This window comes from Phyllobates terribilis, unplaced genomic scaffold (genome assembly GCF_046119375.1).
Source record: "Phyllobates terribilis strain yellow unplaced genomic scaffold, ASM4611937v1 Scaffold_4__5_contigs__length_816908805, whole genome shotgun sequence".
NCBI lineage: Eukaryota > Metazoa > Chordata > Amphibia > Anura > Dendrobatidae > Phyllobates > Phyllobates terribilis.
The window spans coordinates 536,153,142-536,170,813 of record NW_027362764.1 but is presented as its reverse complement, the minus strand read 5'-3'; the positions used below and the strand labels follow the sequence as shown (position 1 = coordinate 536,170,813).

General features: G+C 47.8%; 1 protein-coding gene and 1 long non-coding RNA gene across 4 annotated transcripts in view; one reads left to right on the top strand and one right to left on the bottom strand.

The window, feature by feature from the left end:
• The window catches only part of LOC141265639 (uncharacterized), a 31,591-nt gene extending 19,865 nt beyond the window's left edge, over window positions 1–11,726 (top strand). The window contains exon 3 of the long non-coding RNA XR_012320136.1: window positions 11,528–11,726. This is a non-coding gene — a long non-coding RNA (uncharacterized lncRNA). The remainder of the gene's footprint in view (window positions 1–11,527) is intronic.
• The window catches only part of DIPK1C (divergent protein kinase domain 1C), a 265,620-nt gene that overhangs the window by 175,425 nt on the left and 72,523 nt on the right, over window positions 1–17,672 (bottom strand). The gene's annotated exons all lie outside the window — the stretch shown is intronic.

The window sequence follows — 17,672 nt, the reverse complement described above, 5'->3', positions numbered from 1 at the left end:
TGTGTGTTGTATTCCATTGTTGTATAGTTTAGCCTGACCTTATACCTGTGTATATTTAGTTGTATATCGTGTATCTAGTGTATTATTATAATCAATTACCTCAAGTAATTGTGGGCCTGCCTTTTATTCTGCATAACGAACGCACGTCCGTGTGAGCTCGGCTCAAGCCAAAACGCTACCCAGGGTTGGTTCCTGACCCGATATAGGCCCATTCACGGACTGGGCGTATATCTAAAATAGGGACTGGTGGCAGCATACCAACTGGGGATTGGGGAAGGCTGGTAGTGACGGTCGGAGGTTCAGATATATATATTCCTGGCGCGGCCAAGGAAGATATATATACCGCCCTCACTACAGAGGGCCCCGATACCCAGTAGGTTACAGGACAGTCTCCCTGGCGACCGCTTATCCTAGGTGCAGTTCCTTGACTGACCTGAGGCTAAGAGGGCGCTAGCGAGTTGTGCTGTGTAGTGACGTTACGGTTTAGTGACGTTGAAGGGATAACACACTACCGTGTTCCCTGCGCTGGTTGCAGCTACCTGGCACTACTTTCTCTAGGTGCAGTACCTTGACTGACCTGAGAGGTAAGGGGGCGCCAGAGAGCTGCACCCACCGGCCGGCTTTCATCACATTGGTGGCAGAGCGGTGGGATTGCAGAATAATAGTGTTGTGGGACCCCTACTCCCAGGCACTAAAGACTGCCAGTGGTAACTTCCACTGCTGGAGTCTTAAGGTCAGCCCAACATTAGACGGTCAGGCTAAAAGTATAACAAGGTGTGTGCAAACTCAGGGTTGCAGCGGTGTCGGTTACCAAGATGGCAGACGGCACCAGGAGCAAGACCCTGCAGGAGGCTAATGCTACGGTCCGTGTGGCAGGAGGGGAGGACATTGTTACTCATGGCGAGGAGGAGTCCAGCCCGGGCACCTCAGGGAGCCAGTCCCCAGTATACGGTCCCGCAGTGGGCTGCCCACCACCTACCCAGCCCAGCCTGTCCAGATCACAAGCCCTTTTACAAGCGGCTATGGCAAGTCTCCAGTCTCATGGCGATGCCGTCTACAAAACCCTCCTGGCAGCATCAGAGAAGGCAGCGGAGGAGGAGCGCGAAGCTGCGGAGCGCCGGGAGGCTGCGGAGCGTGCAGAGCGGGCTGCAGAGCGCCGGGAGGCTGCGGAGCGTGAAGCTGCAGAGCGCCGGGAGGCTGCGGAGCGTGCAGAGCGAGCTGCGGAGCGCCAGCACCAACTGGACCTGGCCCAGCGGGGGCTTCCGCTAGAGCAACCAACCCATCAGGAGACCAAGTCGTCCAAAGTCCGAGCTGAGGACTTCCCTCTACTGGAGAAGGATGGGGACCTGGACTCCTTTCTGGTGGCATTTGAACGGACCTGTCTTCAGCACCATCTGGCCCGGGATCAGTGGGCCAGATACCTGACCCCCCGTTTGAGGGGTAAGTCCCTGGATGCCTTGGGGGACTTACCTGCCGGGGAGGTACAGAACTACGACTGCATCAAGCGGGCCCTGATCCGGCAGTACAAGCTCACTCCCGAGTCGTACCGCCAGAAGTTCCGGAGCCTGCTGCGTGGCCCCAAGGACACCTGGACCGATCATATGCGGGCGCTGTTGAGAGCCGCAGAGCACTGGACCTCGGGTCTAGCGCTTACTACCCGCCAGGAGGTCCAGGAACTGTTCGTCACGGAGCAGTTCTTGTGGAACTGCCCAGAGGACCTCCGACAGTTCCTCCGTGACCGAAAACCAACAGGGGCTTCTGCTACAGCCGCCCTGGCAGACGAGTATGCCAATAACAGGGCGCCTGAGCTGAAGAAGTCTGCCAGCAGCACCTGGAGAGGGGGTAAGCCCAGTCATGCCCCTGTTTCCCCGGCCCCTAGAACACAAGGGGTGTATCCCCCTGTTGCCCTCTCCAGGCAAGGACCAGACGTAAGACGTTGTCATCTATGCAACAAACCAGGACACTTTAGGGCTGAGTGTCCCCAGCGCCAAAAGACCCCATCCCAGTCCCAGAGAGCGCCCAATGTTTTGTGTGTGGGAGGGGGTGGTGGTCGGTCCCTGGACAACATCCAACCCGTCACCATAGGCCGTTCTGCGGTCATGGGACTGCGGGACACGGGCGCTGAACGAACACTGGTACGGCCTGAGGTGGTGTCCCCCCAGGACTTGGTACCAGGAAAGACTCTTTCCGTCTCCGGGGTTGGAGGCGTGGAGCCGGCACTTCCCGTTGCCATGGTGTATTTGGACTGGGGTGCCGGAAGGGGGATGCGGGAGGTGGGAGTAACGCCAAATATTCCCGCAAATGTTTTATTAGGGACCGACTTGGGGCGTCTAGTATCGCAGTATGTACCCTCTGAACCCCCAAGTTCGGCCCCCCAAGAGTGTATTGATTTGTCTGCTGCTAATGCCAACCATGTTGTATGTAGTGTGTGTCCTGCTGAGGAGGAGGGAGTGAAACCTGAGGGTAACACCTGCACAGACACAACACAAACAGGGTTAGTGAAAGCAGGTGGGGAGTGTGGGGATGCCCGCAGAGGTGCTCAGCCGGCGTGCCGTGACCTCTTGTCCTCCGGTGAGGGAGGGGGCGGGCAGGATTCTGTAGAGGGAAGCTCAGGGATGGAGAGGGGGGCAGCTACCGGCAGTGTAGGGCTCCCAGGGGTATCCAGGCTGCTGAGTATAGGCCCACTGCAGGGGGAGGAACAGGCCATGGGAGGTGGGGGTGTCCCAAGAGAGGAGCCGCCAGGTAAGACCCCAGGGCAGGAGTTCCCCACATCCGAGATGTCCAAAGGCCTAGGAAGCCTGCCTGATCGGGCGGCTTGGTCAGAAACAGAGGGGAAGCAGGCACTACCCACGGTCACAGCGGTCATAGCCGCTGTCACCAGGAGTGGGAGCGCCGGAGCCCAAGGAGCCTTGCAGAGGTCCGACGGCTTCCCCACTTCTGACCAAGTGTCTGCCGGGTCAGACAGCGGCCAGGTGACATGCCCGGAGGGGCTGACGGAGGATGTGGCAGTTTCGTCGATTCTGGCCACATCAAGTCAGGAATTTCAGGCTGCGTTGGAAGCAGACGACAGCCTGAAAGCTCTCAAGGAACAGGCGGCACAGCCTCCCATGGAGTCAGACTGCGAGCGTGTGGTCTGGGACCAGGGACGGCTGTACCGGGTAACGGTCCAGCAGGGTTCACCGGAGGCGTGGCCCAGGGACCGACAGTTAGTGGTACCCTATCCGTTCAGGGCGGAATTGTTGCGGATCGCACACGAGATTCCGATGGCCGGACACCTAGGGATCGCTAAAACCAAGGCCAGGATAGCTCAGCATTTCTACTGGCCTGGGATGGGAGCCGCGGTGGGTGCCTACTGCCGTTCGTGTGACACCTGTCAGAGGGTGGGGAAGGCGGGGCCGCGCCCCAAAGCCCCACTGGTAACTCTGCCAATCATCGAAGAGCCTTTCTCGAGGGTCGCTGTGGATCTTATTGGACCTCTGTCCACTCCCAGCCACTCCAGGAAATGCTTCATACTCACGGTAGTGGACTATGCCACCCGGTACCCGGAAGCGGTAGCTTTGTCGTCCATTCGGGCCGACAAGGTGGCTACCGCCTTACTGGAGATCTTCTCCAGAGTGGGTTTCCCCCAAGAAATGCTCACCGACCGAGGGACCCAGTTCATGTCGCGGCTGATGGAGTCCCTCTGTAAGCAAATGCAGGTGCAACATCTGGTGGCCAGCCCGTATCACCCACAGACTAATGGCCTGTGTGAGCGGTTCAATGGCACCTTAAAGCAGATGCTTAAGATGTTGGTCGACTCCCACGGGAGAGACTGGGAGCGTTACCTCCCACACCTCCTATTTGCTTACCGGGAGGTTCCGCAGGCCTCAACGGGGTTCTCCCCCTTTGAGCTCCTGTACGGGCGACGGGTACGGGGCCCCCTGGCTCTGGTGAAGGAAGCATGGGAAGGGTATTTGGCCACCCCCGAGGTGTCGGTCATCGAGTATGTCGTGCGCCACCGGGACAGGATGATGGCCTTGGCAAAGCTGGTGCAGGACAATATGGCCCAGGCCCAGGCCGACCAGAAGCGGTGGTACGACCAGAATGCTTGTGAGAGGACCTACCAGGTGGGTCAAAAGGTGTGGGTACTGGTCCCCGTACCACAGAACAAGCTTCAGGCAGCCTGGGAAGGTCCCTACTTCGTGCACCAGAAACTCAATGCCGTCACCTATCTGGTCACCCTGGATCACGCCCGTGGAAGGAGGAAGGCCTTCCACGTGAACATGATGAAGGCTCATCATGAGCGGGAAGCGACTGCCCACCCAGTGTGCAACCTTCCCGAGGAAGGAGAGGTAGAAACCCTCCTGGATCTGCTCACCCAAGCCAAGGCGGGTGGGTCCATCGAGGATGTGGGGGTTGGCCACCAGCTCACGGAGGACCAACGGTCCCAGCTGGGGACCACCCTGCACCCCTTCCGGGGGCTGTTCAGCAGCCTGCCCGGAAGGACTGAGATGGCTGTCCACGACGTGGACACTGGCGATCACCCGCCGATCCGGCGTTCAGCATATCGGGTCTCTTTCGAGGTGCAGGGAAACATGCGCCAAGAGATAGACGAGATGCTGAAGCTGGGGGTGATCCAGGCATCCAGCAGCGCGTGGGCCTCGCCTGTAGTCCTCGTACCAAAGAAGGACCGAACTACACGGTTCTGCGTGGACTACCGGGGGCTCAACGCTGTAACGGCCACCGATGCGTTCCCCATACCACGCATCGATGACCTGCTCGATCGGATGGCCGGGGCTAAGTACCTGACCATCATGGATCTGAGCCGGGGGTACTGGCAGATTCCTCTGACCCCCGCGGCAAGGGAACGCTCTGCCTTTATCACCCCTTTTGGACTGTACGAGTCCACAGTGATGCCATTCGGCATGAAGAATGCCCCTGCCACTTTTCAGCGGATGGTCAATACGCTGCTTGAGGGACTTGAAGGGTACGCGGCTGCGTACTTGGACGATATTGCAGTCTTCAGTCCCACTTGGGAGGATCACCTAGAGCACCTGCGGCAGGTGCTCGGTCGGATCCACCGGGCAGGCTTGACCATCAAGCCGGAAAAGTGCCAGCTGGGCATGAGTGAGGTCCTCTACCTGGGTCACCGGGTAGGCGGGGGGGTTCTGAAGCCAGAACCGGGGAAAGTGGATGCCATCGCATCCTGGCCCACTCCTAGGACCAAAAAGCAGGTGATGTCCTTCTTGGGGACCGCCGGGTACTATAGGAGGTTCGTCCCACACTATAGCACCCTGGCCAAGCCCCTGACGGACCTCACCAAGAAGAAGCTGCCCGTCGCAGTCGACTGGACAGTCGCCTGCGAGACAGCTTTCGGGGCACTCAAGGCCGCCCTAAGTAGCTCCCCTGTACTGCAAGCTGCCGACTTCGACCGGCCGTTTGTGGTACAGACCGACGCCAGTGACTTTGGCCTCGGTGCTGTGCTAAGTCAGGTCAACACGACAGGCCAGGAACATCCTGTCTTGTACCTGAGCAGGAAGCTACTGCCCCGGGAGGTGGCTTACTCCACGGTGGAAAAAGAATGCCTGGCAATTGTATGGGCCCTGCAGCGTCTGCAGCCCTACTTGTACGGGAGCCATTTCACCGTGGAGACGGACCACAACCCCCTCAGCTGGTTACACATGGTCTCTGGGTCGAATGGCAGGTTGCTACGCTGGAGCCTCGCTCTCCAGCAGTACCACTTCTCCATTCGCCACAGAAGAGGCCGTGACCACGGTAACGCTGACGGGTTATCCCGGCAAGGGGAGGGTGCAGAAGGACGCACGGGGGAACACAGGAATGTGCTACCCCCTCGCGCCCTCGTATAGGGGGAGGTGTGATGAACCTGTAGCCGCCATCTTGGTAATGATAAATCATATCCAGGGATGGCCACACTTCAGCAGCCCCCACCCTTGGGACCTTCTGTTAAAACGTCAACTAGATAGTTTCCCCCCATCCAGGCTCCTGTAAGATAAGAAGCCTACTTAACACTTGAATGCTAGGAGCTTCAAAGACTTCGAGAGGAAACACAGCCAGCAGGGGGGGGTGCTTCGTCTATCTGTACCTGACCATTTGTCCCATAGGACTAGTTTCTTTGTCTGTCACAAGCATGGAGGCATAAGATATAGAAACATGAAAAGTACACGCATGTTGCATGGGATGGGCCAATAAAAAAATATCACGGCGTCCCGGAGCCATTGCGCACACAAGCCTCCGCGGTAGACGTTTGTACGTGCTCTGGAAGCCAAGATATAGCGCGGAGCCATTCCTGAGGACCGTATGGTATCATAATTGATATCAAAAGGTCGGTTACGGCGGCCCGAATCCATGGGAACCCCTGGGGGTATCATGAGACCATCCCAGAAGAAGTTATTGGGTTCCATAGAATTTGGGCTTCTGATCGAAGTTAGACCTGAGGGTGGAGACTGAGCCAGCTGACCTCACCAGCAGTGGGCGGGACGGGGCAGGTAAGATAGCAGGACAGACAAGAGATAAGTCAGTCTTGACCCAAGAGTGGGGTGCTGAACATCTGAGCACCAGCTGAGGCCACCAAGGGGAGGAGCAGTTTGACCATGCGGTGGTAGGCCTCAGCCTGTAACAAAGAACCGTGCCTGCGACCGCAGAATCCTCTCCCTGCGTCACAAGAAAATCAAGAAACCGGTAACTGATATGCTGTGGTGATTCTGTGTGTTGTATTCCATTGTTGTATAGTTTAGCCTGACCTTATACCTGTGTATATTTAGTTGTATATCGTGTATCTAGTGTATTATTATAATCAATTACCTCAAGTAATTGTGGGCCTGCCTTTTATTCTGCATAACGAACGCACGTCCGTGTGAGCTCGGCTCAAGCCAAAACGCTACCCAGGGTTGGTTCCTGACCCGATATAGGCCCATTCACGGACTGGGCGTATATCTAAAATAGGGACTGGTGGCAGCATACCAACTGGGGATTGGGGAAGGCTGGTAGTGACGGTCGGAGGTTCAGATATATATATTCCTGGCGCGGCCAAGGAAGATATATATACCGCCCTCACTACAGAGGGCCCCGATACCCAGTAGGTTACAGGACAGTCTCCCTGGCGACCGCTTATCCTAGGTGCAGTTCCTTGACTGACCTGAGGCTAAGAGGGCGCTAGCGAGTTGTGCTGTGTAGTGACGTTACGGTTTAGTGACGTTGAAGGGATAACACACTACCGTGTTCCCTGCGCTGGTTGCAGCTACCTGGCACTACTTTCTCTAGGTGCAGTACCTTGACTGACCTGAGAGGTAAGGGGGCGCCAGAGAGCTGCACCCACCGGCCGGCTTTCATCACAACCATGAAGGCCTGCTGCACAAAGTCTCATCTTAACAGTTGTTGAAGAGATGTGTCTGCTGCTAGAACTCTGTGTGGCATTGACCTGGTCTCTAATCTGAGCAGCTGTTAACCTGCGATTTCTGAGGCTGGTGACTCGGATAAACTTATCCTCAGAAGCAGAGGTGACTCTTGGTCTTCCTTTCCTGGGGCGGTCCTCATGTGAGCCAGTTTCTTTGTAGCGCTTGATGGTTTTTGCAACGGCACTTGGGGACACTTTCAAAGTTTTCCCAATTTTTCGCACTGAATGACCTTCATTTCTTAAAGTAATGATGGCCACTCGTTTTTCTTTACTTAGCTGCTTTTTTCTTGCCATAATACAAATTCTAACAGTCTATTCAGTAGGACTATCAGTTGTGTATCCATCAGACTACTGCACAACACAACTGATGGTCCCAACCCCATTTATAAGGCAAGACATCCCACTTACTAAACCTGACAGGGCACACCTGTGAAGTGAAAACCATTTCCGGTGACTACCTCTTGAAGTTCATCAAGAGAATGCCAAGAGTGTGCAAAGCAGTCATCAAAGCAAAAGGTGGCTACTTTGAAGAACTTAGAATATAAGACATATTTTCAGTTGTTTCACACTTTTTTGTTAAGTATATAATTCCACATGTGTTAATTCATAGTTTTGATGCCTTCAGTGTGAATGTACAATTTTCATCGTCATGAAAATACAAAAAAATCTTTAAATGAGAAGGTGTGTCCAAACTTTTGGTCTGTACTGTATGTGACACATTCCCTTAAAGTAGATAAAAATATACCTGAAAAGAGTATTGGATATTTTAAGAAATGTTTAATAGGTTAGCGTAGAGTAGGGCCCAGCCAAAAGAGTCTACCTTGTCGTGGCAGCAGCTTAAAAAATCTTTTGGCCAGAACAAAGACTGATAGCTATGTATGTTATATAGTGTTCAATGGGAACTGTTAATGTGTGATTGGTGAGGACATGGTGCAGAAGTGGAGTTTCTCCAAGAATGTGCGAAGGGACTGTGGAAGGTTCAAGGGGTGGAGGCGGAACTGGGGTGAAGCCTGGGCGGAGGGAGTCTCAAGGACCCTTAAAATTTTGCCAGTTTGGGGCGCTGAAATTCCTAGTGGCAGCTCCGTTTGTCAGATGCCAATATGCAAGAAATCAGGACTATTGTATTCATGATTAAAGGAGTTTTGGAACAACTTGGTTTCCAACATATTTTCTGCCTTAAGTAATTCCCTGTAGTTTATACTGTTATGGTTGCAGAAATTGATATATTAATCATGGGGTACCAAGGTCACTTTGGTCTTGACTTATCCAAAGACAGAAGGAACACAAGAAACATATGTATTAGAGTAGCAGCTTTAAATTATGGCCTCTGTATTTATTAGCTGCGATAGATGGAGGGTGAATAACATGTCCTTGTGTTCTTTCATACATTAAGAAAACAATTCTATAAAGTAGATGAGCTTAAAAACGGCATACTTTTACTCGCAAAGGACCTATTCTGCATATGAAGCTTTTACAGCTGGTTATAAAGAACAAGTTAAAACTTGGACTGAATCCAAACCAAACATCTGATTCCCAGCTGGAATTGCTTAGTCTTATGGTAGTTTCATCACATAAAATTAAGTTCAGCGTGATCTACACATTGTACAGGTTTTAACAGGCTATTATTGGGACTAAACATCTTTGTAAAGTCTTTACCCCACTTGCCATCTAAACTGCACTAAAGTTTATTGTAGTACAATGGTATTCAGAGATTAGAGCTTCTGTGCACAACACGGAAAAACCAATGAGGATTGTTACCTAACACTAGGGCCATATTTGACACTAGGCACTCGAGGGCGGGTGTCTAAGGTGGCAGGTTGGGGGTGGCACAACCATAAAGTTCCTGCGTGGGAACATTTTTTTTTAATTAAAATGGTGAACCAGGGAAAGTGTGGGGGAGTGTTTATTTAAATATTTTTATGTGTGTGTTTTCTTTTTACTTACTGGGTTAGTAATGGGGGAGTCTGATAGACACGTCTCCATTACTAACACCAGGGCTTGATGTCAGCTGTGATTTTGGACAAATCACAGCTGGCATCAACCCCAATCCCCATTACCCCTGTTGCCAACGCACCAGGGCAATCGGGGAGAGCCAAGGTGAAGCGCCAGAATTGGTGCATCTATTATGATGCGCCACTTCTGGGGCGGCTGTGGACTGGTATTTTTAGGCTGGTAAGGGCCCAATAAACAGGGACCTTCCCAGCCTCATAATATCAGCTTATAGCTGTCTGCTTTACCTTTGCAGATTATCAAAAATGAGGGGGACGCCACGTCATTTTTTCATTTATTTATTTAATCATAAAAAGCTGTCCAATAAGCTCCACAGGGTACAATTTTACAATAAGTTGGGGGGTTGTGCAATTACATGTCTATACGTCTGTCTGTCTGTATCTATCTATATCTATTATCTCTATCTATTATCCATCTTTAACTATCTGTACAGCTTTCATTGCTTACCAAAAATGCTAGAAAAACACAGGTGAAAAAATGCATCAAAAATGCGCGTTTTGCCGCTGCGTTTTTCCTGCCAAGAGATGCAGAAATGGTGCAGAAATTTCTGCATCCAAATACTTAATGTGTGCACATACCCTAAGGGTGAAGAACCTGTGATGATCTTATGCTCATGTGACCCATATAGGAGCTGCCATCCTAGAGATTTCACTTACAGCAATGCTTTGCAACACAGAAAGCAGCAACAGTTGAAGAAGATGGGTTACTGGTGACAGGTAATCAGGATATAGGGGTACATGGGGGTGTAGTCTATATGTGGGTGCAGACTGTATATGGAGGGCAGCCTATATGTGGGTGCAGACTAGATATGGAGGGCAGCCTATATATTTGGGTGCAGACTGTATATGGGGGTGCAGTCTGAATATAGGGGATGCAGTCTGTATATGGAGTGCAGATTGTATATGGGGGTGCATTCTGTATATGTGGGTGCAGACTGTTTATGTTGGTGCAGACTGTATATGGACGTGCAGTCTGAATATGGGGTGTAGACTGTATATGGGGGTACAGTTTGTAAAAGGGGTGCAGTCTGTACATGGGGTGCAGGCTGTTTATGGGGGGTTCAGTCTGTATATGAGGGGTTCAGTCTGTATATAGGGGTTCAGTCTATATATGGGGGTTCAGTCTGTATATGGGGGTGCAGCCAGTATATGAGTATATAGTCTGTATATTGGGGTGCAGGCCGTATATGGGGCATTGTAGGTTATATATGGGGGTGCAGGCTGAATATGGGGGGTCTAGGTTGTATACAGGATTGCAGGCTATATATTAGGGGGGAGTCTGTATATGGGGGTGCAGGTTGTATATAGGGCTGCAGGCTGTATAGGGAGTGGAGATTGTATATGAGAGGGGTGAATGCTGTATATGAGGGGGTGTAGACTGTATATGGGGGATACATGGGGTGCAGACTGTATGTGGGGGGTGTAGTTGTTGTATATAGGGGTGCATGCTGTATATGGTAATGCAGGCTGCATATGGGGGTACATGAAGAGCAGGCTGTATGTGGGAAGTGCAGGCTGTATATGGAAGTGCATTTTGGATATGGAGAGTACATGGGGTGCAGGCTATATATAGGGGGTACATGGGGTGCTGGTTGTTTGTGGTGGGTACATGAGGTGCTGGCTGTGTGTGGTGGGTACATGGGGCGATGGCTGTGTGGAGGGTAAGTGGGGGTGCAGTATACAAAAGGATGGAGATTGTGTAGGCATGCTATGGAGGGAGTACAGTGTGAAGAGGGGACACAGTGTGAAGAGGGGGCATTGTTGGGAGGGGCACTAAATAAGTGGACAGTATGGAGGCTAGAGTTCATAAAGTAGGTACAGTGTGTAGGAAGAATAGTGTATAGGCCATAGTTGTTAAGGGGGTGATTTTACAGTTATTGTTCATAAGAAAAAACAGTGTGGCAGCCATTGTTTATGGGGTAGTGATGGTGGCTATAGTATATAAGGGAGAGGAGGCCATGTACCATAAAAGGGATAGTATGGGGGTCATTTTTTGTGCAGGGAAAACAGTGTGGAGCTATTATTTATTCATGGACACAGTATAGGGCTTATTTAGGGCACAGCAGGGGCACCTATTTTTATTCAGGCAGCATTATAATGACACTTTTATTTTATTTAAGAACAGTCTGTCGGCATGTGCTGCAGAAGACCAGAGAAAAGGGAAGTCTACACAGACGACATCAGGAGCAGATGAAGAGGAAAAGGATGTGAGCAAGTACAATCGGAAAATATGTCACCTATAAGGTACCTGGACCTATGGGTGCATCTACACTAGTTAAACTTGGCACTTAAATGACCGTCGGCTGGTCATGTGAAGCCTAACAGCAGTCGTTTAATAGCCTGTTTAGGCCGATCGCACATTAATGTGCACTAAGCGATTTTTAATATGATCGTTCTGTGCGCATTTTCATGGCGGCACATGTTTACACCTGATGATCTGCTGCTCAGAATAATGATATTTAACCCTGCTGTTCTGTTCGTATTGATTATACACTTGTACTGTTGGGGTCAATATGACCCGACCTAATAAAGTCTGTTTTTGACATTTAACTACTCTAAGCATATTATTATTTGAATACCAGTTGCATTATTTAACTGTATGTGAACATGGTTGGTCAAAAACAAATGAAAAATAAAAACTCCAGTTTTCTAATGAAAATAAAGCAAAGGGTTGCACAGGTCCATTATTGCTATATTCAGCCATTCTTACGTTCTGCACAGAAATAACTCACATGTGCTTTACATAAACATTTACTACAACTAGAACATGTAATATTTGTTTTATCACACAAAGATGCACAAATGCTGCATCTTTTCCCCTTTAGGCTTTTTCCAGTGCTGATGGAGGTCATGGGTTCGCGTTGTTGAGCATGCTGCTGGATACGGTTTACTATGGCTGAAGCTCCTTCACTTTGGGGTTTTACTTTTCTTCTGAAAATAGATGTCATAACAAGTGACTTTCCTAATTCTTCCAGAAAGAGTTTTTGTTTATGCAGTATATTGGTATGTCAATCAGGGTTTATTTCACACCATAAAACAATTGCATTGTAGGCAGATACAGCAAGAGTGTTATAAAATAAAACCATTGGCCACCGATTGGTTTTGCGTCTGCTTGTGTGTGTAGTTATTAGTGGATCTACTGTATCAATTGCGCCTTTGGTGGAATTATAATCTAATATCATCTGTGGCTTTTTGTCACTACTTACTGCACTGTCACTGTGCTTCGTGCTCATCGGAATGACCTATTTGTTTTTTTTGGGAATGTAAGAAACCACTATCGTATCTCCAGTAAAGTACACCTCTTTTACCAAGGATACCTTGCGACAGTTCAGGCTTGCTTTTTCTTACAGTTCCCAGCATTGTAAGTTTTCGTTTTAGCAACAGCTGGATTGTAAAAAAGTTGTCACATGTCACATTTTGTCCTCTTAGTCAATACATCAAAACTGAAACTACTCACGTATCCTGATTCTTTTCAGGTTTTTCTCCAGGCTTTTTTCCTGTACAGTACAGACCAAAAGTTTGGACACACCTTCTCATTTAAAGATTTTTCTGTATTTTCATGACTATGAAAATTGTACATTCACATTGAAAGCATCAAAACTATGAATTAACACATGTGGAATTATATACTTAACAAAAAAATGTGAAACAACTGAAAATATGTCTTATATTCTAGGTTCTTCAAAGTAGCCACCTTTTGCTTTGATGACTGCTTTGCACACTCTTGGCATTCTCTTGATGAGCTTCAAGAGGTAGTCACCGGAAATGGTTTTCACTTCACAGGTGTGCCCTGTCAGGTTTAATAAGTGGGATTTCTTGCCTTATAAATGGGGTTGGGACCATCAGTTGTGTTGTGCAGAAGTCAGGTGGATACACAGCTGATAGTCCTACTGAATAGACTGTTAGAATTTGTATTATGGCAAGAAAAAAGCAGCTAAGTAAAGAAAAACGAGTGGCCATCATTACTTTAAGAAATGAAGGTCAGTGAGTGCAAAAAAATTGGGAAAACTTTGAAACTGTCCCCAAGTGCAGTTGCAAAAACCATCAAGCACTACAAAGAAATTGGCTCACATGAGGACCGCCCCAGGAAAGGAAGACCAAGAGTCACCTCTGCTTCTGAGGATAAGTTTATCCGAGTCACCAGCCTCAGAAATCGCAGGTTAACAGCAGCTCAGATTAGAGGCCAGGTCAATGCCACACAGAGTCCTAGCAGCAGACACATCTCTACAACAACTGTTAAGAGGAGACTTTGTGCAGCAGGCCTTCATGGTAAAATAGCTGCTAGGAAACCACTGCTAAGGACAGGCAACAAGCAGAAGAGACTTGTTTGGGCTAAAGAACACAAGGAATGGACATTAGACCAGTGGAAATCTGTGCTTTGGTCTGATGAGTCCAAATTTGAGATCTTTGGTTCCAACCACCGTGTCTTTGTGCGACGCAGAAAAGGTGAACGGATGGACTCTACATGCCTGGTTCCCACCGTGAAGCATGGAGGAGGAGGTGTGATGGTGTGGGGGTACTTTGCTGGTGACACTGTTGGGGATTTATTCAAAATTGAAGGCATACTGAACCAGCATGGCTACCACAGCATCTTGCAGCGGCATGCTATTCCATCCGGTTTGCGTTTAGTTGGACCATCATTTATTTTTCAACAGGACAATGACCCCAAACACACCTCCAGGCTGTGTAAGGGCTATTTGACCAAGAAGGAGAGTGATGGGGTGCTACACAAGATGACCTGGGCTCCACAGTCACCAGACATGAACCCAATCGAGATGGTTTGGGGTGAGCTGGACCGCAGAGTGAAGGCAAAAGGGCCAACAAGTGCTAAGCATCTCTGGGAACTCCTTCAAGATTGTTGGAAGACCATTTCCGGTGACTACCTCTTGAAGCTCATCAAGAGAATGCCAAGAGTGTGCAATGCAGTCATCAAAGCAAAAGGTTGCTACTTTGAAGAACCTAGAATATAAGACATATTTTCAGTTGTTTCACACTTTTTTGTTAAGTATATAATTCCACATGTGTTAATTCATAGTTTTGATGCCTCCAGTGTGAATGCACTATTTTCATAGTCCTGAAAATACAGAGAAATCTATAAATGAGAATGTGTGTCCAAACTTTTGGTCTGTACTGTATATACCTGAGTGTTTAGAGTGTATGAACTGCTGCTGTCACAAAGTGTCCATATCTTGATGCCGTACTTTGCCGGCTTACTCGGAATATATTGTGTGAACGGGCACCTACCTTGGAATGCCACAAGTTGTTCATCCACAGTGACATTCTCACCAGTATTGTATGATTTTGGAAGAATCTCTATCCATTTATCCCAAACTTCTCTAATAGCAGCTAGTTATTAGGGAATTATCTGATGTTAGCAGAGGACAATTTTCTTGCCTGGGCAGAAGACTGCAAGCTCCAAATTACATTTTTGTTTTCAGACTGAATTTCTTGCATCGGACTAGTTGTCTCGGTATCATGTATCATCAGATTCAACTTCACAATCAGAATTCTCGTAATCACTTTCCCGTTACTTATGTGGTCCTCATCTTCAGACACTTTCTCCAGTTGGATATCTTCTTCAGAATCTGAGGCATTGGCAAACTTTTACAATTCAGCTTCACTCAATAGACATCTTCCCCACATTTTTATCTAATCTTCCAAATAATGGACACTTACGACTTTCACGGGGTTAGAGCAGTGTTGTGGAATAAAACAGGACTATATAAATAAACAACAATAATAATAATAATAAAATCGCAACAAACACTAACCAGTGTAGCAACAATAAGAGATTATATACTACAGCGAAACAGACCTGCACAGACCTGTACTCACAGCTCATCCATCTGCAGTAACTTGCAAATGTATCGAGTGCAGGAACTGGCGAAATCGATAAACAATAGTATGTGCCAAAAATAATCCACAATGATACTATGTGACTGAAAATATGGCAGAAGGTCTGTAGAAAGCACTATCGGGTCATATTGACCCAAACAGTAGATATGTAACAATTATTATTTCATACAGAAAGAGTTAAAATAATAAAAAAACAACACTCATAATAACAACACCTGTCCATAAACAAACTTGCCGATCCGTGATTTGCAGATCCTCATAATAAATAATCTGCAGCTTCATAAACTTTTTTTCGGGTCAAATAGACCCAAAACAGTACAGCAGGGTTAAGCAAGCTAAAAAATTATTTCAACGGAAAACCTAATGTTTTGCTCATACATTGGGTGCTTGGCAGCCTATTAGATAGATAATCTTTACCTGATTATCGGCCAGTATAAATAAACCTTACAGAGTTACTAAACTTTTGAAAGATTTTTTTATGCTTTAAAAACCTTAATTCTGAGCAAATTGGTGGGGTACCCAGTCCTGAGACCCCACCAATCACTGAAAAGATGTATTAAAAGTGCGCAGTTCAGTAGACAAGAGCAAACTTACATAGCGGAGTACAGATGCAGTAGAAAGTCAAAGGCTTCTGTCTCTTAAGCTTCACACTTCTAAGAGGTCTTTTGAGCAATTGGTGGTGGTCTCAGGACTCAGACCCCACTGATCTACTCAGTATGAAATAGCCTAAAACATATGAAAAAAATCGACCAAAATTTAAGTTACGCTTTAAATGTTTAATAGTGTTACCAGGGGCGAATTAAGAGTAGCCAGGGCCCCGGGCAGGTTAGAGAGCATGGGCCCCCACAGCACCCATGTCACATGATCACCTTTGATAGACCATGTGATAGGTGACGATTAACACACAGCGGCTCTGGTTGACATCTATAGATGCAAAATGACACAGACTGTTTTTTTCCCTTATGTACAGTTTAATAAATAACATAGCACTATATATAATAGCGGATAGTATGTAATAAGAAACAACGCTATATATAACAAGAGGATGCTATATAATATAGGACGGGTGCGCATTGTTTAAAGGGGAAGTCTAAAACTAAATTCTATTTTCATCCTAAACTCCTATCTATTTATTTGTCATAATCTAATCTTTTTTCTACTATACTTTAATTAAAAATTCCCTAGGATTCCCTCACTTCGTTATCTAATTGCTTTATTTTTTTCTGCTATTTCCTTTTTTAATGATGCTTTGTTTGAGAATCCCAGTGCATGCATCAGTGACCTCCGTTTCAGGGGCTTGACTACTTGCTGTACTTCTGAGCATGCGTCAGTTTTCCATTCCGACATATGCATAGTAGATTCCTGTCACTGTGCACTGTTCTTTTCATGGCACAGTGACAGGGCACTCTCTCACCGGCTCTAATAATAAGTGACAAGCCGTCAACAAAGTGCACAGTGTAAGTAAAGAACAAGTGAGCAGAGACCACCTCTGCCCAAGGATGTGACGTCACTTCTGTTCAGAGTCAGTGAGAGAGCGCACTGTCACTGTGTGTATTGCACAGTGAGAGGAATTCTACTGAGCATCCACCGGAGTTGACAACTGACGCATACTCAGTACAGCACGGACTAGCTCCCCCAATTCATTGTAATTACAAGCCCCTCCAATTCATTATATTTACATGCTCCCCTCCCCCACTTCATAATGTCATGTCCTCTCTCCCACCCCCATCCTCAATTCAATATAATGTCCTCTCCCACCCCACCCTCAATTCATTATAATATAATGCCGTCTCTCCTACCTACCACCCTCAATTCATTATAATATGATGTCCTCTCTTCCACCCCCACCCTCAATTCATTATAATTTCCTCGCTCCCACCCCCACTCTCTATTCATTATAATTTCCTCTCTCCCACCCCTATTTCATTCAACGCTATATATAACAAGAGGACGCTATATAATATAGGATGGGTACGCATTGTTTAAAGGGGAAGTCCAAAATGAAATTCTATTTTCATCCTAAACTCCTTTCTATTTATTTGTCACAATCTAATCTTTTTTTCTACTATAATTTAATCTAAAATTCCCTATCCTTCCCTCACTTCGCTATCTAATTGCTTTATTTTTTTTTGCTACTTCCTTTTTTAATGACACTTGATAGCTGTCAATCACTGTTAGGACCGCCCACTGGACTGAAGATCATAGAAAGAGCAGAGGATTAAATGATGAAAATACAGGTTCTACTGAATCTTTTCTCACAAAATTATATATCAATTTTGCTCAACTCCCCCCGTTTTATAACATGATGCCTGCAGATTGGACGGCATTTTCAAGGTTACAGGTTCCCTTTAATTTGTCACACATGACAATAGATCATTATAGGGTCAGAGAAGAGGACTTTTTTATTCAGTGCT